Source organism: Aedes aegypti, chromosome 3 (genome assembly GCF_002204515.2).
Source record: "Aedes aegypti strain LVP_AGWG chromosome 3, AaegL5.0 Primary Assembly, whole genome shotgun sequence".
Lineage (NCBI taxonomy): Eukaryota > Metazoa > Arthropoda > Insecta > Diptera > Culicidae > Aedes > Aedes aegypti.
Genome location: NC_035109.1, coordinates 191956493 through 191959795, shown reverse-complemented (window position 1 = coordinate 191959795; position 3303 = coordinate 191956493). Strand labels below are relative to the sequence as shown.

At 35.0% G+C, this 3303-nt stretch overlaps 1 long non-coding RNA gene across 1 annotated transcript; it reads left to right on the top strand.

Annotated features, from left to right (window-relative positions):
* The first annotated feature begins 320 nt into the window (after positions 1-320).
* On the top strand, positions 321-1239 carry LOC110678473. Its single transcript, XR_002501647.1, has 2 exons — positions 321-885; positions 949-1239. It is a non-coding gene; the product is annotated as an uncharacterized LOC110678473 (long non-coding RNA).
* The last annotated feature ends 2064 nt before the right edge of the window (positions 1240-3303 follow it).

The window sequence follows — 3303 nt, the reverse complement described above, 5'->3', positions numbered from 1 at the left end:
ATTACGATAGAATCGGTCAATGAATATCCTATACCCAATGAACATTATTGCGAGTGAGGAAACTTAAGATTCATCCCAAACAGTGAACTAGTATCTCACTGATTCAGAAGGAGTTCATTCATCTGTCTCATACATAAACAAAGAAGCTTTCATTCTCAGCATGAACATTCACATCATTTGACAATGAACCTAATCCTGCAGCTGTAGTGAAAATTATCACGTATCATCAACCTTGCTCAAAAATAAATTTTTTTATACTTAAAAATGAGTAAAGGCAGTCGAACTGACGAAATGGGTGATTTTCATTCTGTCAAATACGTCAATTTAACCCAAACTTTGAGTTGTTTAACGGAAACTCAAATTTGAGTAAAAAAATACTTGTTCAATTTATTACCCCCAAACAATTTTAATATTTGAACTGATGTAATTTCTTTTTTTAACATAATAATAAACTATTTTGTTTGAACTACTGCAGGTATTCATCGAGTTAATAATTGCCCCAAAATAGCAGTCCAATCCTCGGTCCAATCGATTAATCACACAAGTTAGCAAAACTATCAACAACAAACACATTTAAAACGCAAAGTTGAATATAAATAACTCATCGTATGGCATTTGCGCTGTGTACTAGCCGTTGAGTAGTTTAAACTCAATTTTGGATGAAAAAACGCATCAGCCATTTTGAAATGTCAACGCTGATCATTTCAAAACATTCACCGTCAGAGTAAGTCGGGTTAGTGGAAACACCGTATTTTTCTTTAAAATTAAATCCGGAAATGTTTAAAATTATGTTTGACATACATTATAAAGTGCTACATCAATGTTCCTGAATGTTTCATATAAAGCTCCGGCAGCTGAACAGCAAATATTCTGGATTTACTAGAGGTGAAAGTCCACCAAAGAGCTAAGTGTGCTGAAAAATAATGTAATTTTTTTTTTCTTTTTCAGATGTCAAAGATTGTCAGAATGAAGAAGTGGCTTTTCCCGAATCCTCACGCCTCATTTCAACTTCTGTTTGCCGTTCCTGTACCCACCATGCAGATTTCCGGAACCAATAATAAGCTGCTTCCAAAAGAGTTACCGCGACGCCGTTCCAACTGTTCCAAGATTGCCAGAACCGTCGCGCTGATTGATGTGAATGTGATTTAACAGTGATGAAATGAGTAAAATGAAATGTAATATTAATGTCGTAAAATGAATGTTGAATGTTGGCCGTCTCCACTAATTATAAAAATATAATTTGAGCGTTTTTGACTATTACATATTTTGTTTGTTTGCATTTCGTCTTGATTAAAAACTACCTATTTTTGAGTTTTTTCACTCGAGGTGACGTTGGGTAAATACTACCCACTGGTGTATTTTAATGCAGTTACTCAAATTTGAGTACTAGGCTATTTACTCAAATTTGGGGTAACGCACAAACGTGCCGAGTTGGGTCAAATGAACACAAATTTGAGTACTTCGTTTTCTCCGTGTAGAACACTCAATAGGCCTATTCAAATGACGTCTCAAATCAGCTGATCGGGAAGCACTTTGAAATTTCTTCTATGAAAATGACAGGCCCGTGTTAGCACCGGTCCTCCACCGATGTAAACAAATGCATAGACGGATCTGTCACATGAAAAGGCCTATATATCCCACTGTCTGCTGTCAATGCTGTTACGCTCACTACCGTGATATCGATTCTCTGAACCTTTCTTGTTTCATTTTCTGCATTGGGCTCTTTGCCAAACACACTGTAAGCTCTCGAGACGTGTTTTGAAAATCATCAAATTGAGCTAGTGGAGTAACTTTAGCACAGAGAGATTGCATATTAGTGAAATTTTTCATGTACAATGATTTTTGATTCAAATATAATAATTTGACATTTTCATGTTATTCCAAAAGAAAATAAATGTTATATATTTTTTCTCTTATTCTAATCAAAACAATAAAATGTATAATTGTTTAGTTATTTACCCCTACATGAGTCATAAGGATAATTTTGAAATCAGTAACAAGTTGTGTCATAAAAGGATAATAAATTAATAGGAATTTCGTTACCGCAATTCCGGGTGAAACAAATAATTTTTCACGGGTTTTCTGGTCTTTTCCGTTCGTCAGATGCTGCATTAGGGTGGGGCTTATTTCCAAAAATCTTCCGTAGTCAGGATTTACAAAGTGGAAAATGATCATCGGTCCCAAAATAACATCCTGTGAAAAAATGAGAATTTTCGGTGAAGGTTTAGAGGTGGCGCAAAGGGCGTAAGTGCAATTTTACCATTTTAGTGAACTCTGAAAAAATTTGGTATGCTTTTCGGCTTGTTTTGGTGATTTTAGGACCCTTAAGGGCAAAAAATCACCTCAAAATTGCGATATCTCTACTCCTTTAGATGATATTTGACGAAATATATTTATGCATGCGATTTTTGGGTCTTGTTTAGGTTACGCTGACTGATCACTATGAACCCGAATAAGCATATGATTAGCTGGGGAGAATTCCTATGCTAGTAAAATGGAGCGAAGTGCAAAGAAGAATGAGAGAAAAAACAAAGAACACAGAAGAATGTAAGGTGGGCTGGGTTAAACAGTTGGGAGGGTGAAACTAGTGATGTGTTGAGTGTAACTGAGGAATCTTGTAAAATCTCGATTTACGCAATGGAGAAAAGTTCCAGTAGAAAACGATGATTATATTGGCTTCTATTTAATATTACCTACTTCAGAAATATTTCGAGCAATGTTTCTTCAAGTAGGGAAAGAGCACCAATTTTTGACTCATCTCTAGTTTTCGACCCATGCATACGATTTTAGATTACTCTTAATAGAAAAATAGTAACGGCTAAAATGTCCTCAACTCCATGCGAAGTTTCATCATTATTCTCCTGGTAGGTATAGATAAATTCATGTCCACTTCACTGCTTTAGTTCGGTTTTTTTTCCCTGGATGTTGATAGCAATTTATCGATATGGACCGTTGCAAAATATACATCCTGGAAATTCAGCCTCACACAGTATTAATTAAATTCATAACAAAATTAATATAAGCATTTATATATACATAGGATATCCTGTGAAAATTCCTTCATTGAGCTCTGTCGCAATTCCTAAAAAAAATATGTTTCAGAACTAGGAAGCTTTAATTTTGTTTTAATTCTAGAGGTTTTCAACCTGAAGTGCCTTATCTCTTGCACCCTATAGAAGCTCGTGCGGTAATTTGAATTTTTACTACCGATTTTTTCCTTCTGTTGTTGTTTATATACATCGATTTCATATACCGATGTAGAACGATGTATTGAACTTCAACTGCATTTTCGTTTGTCCGAAG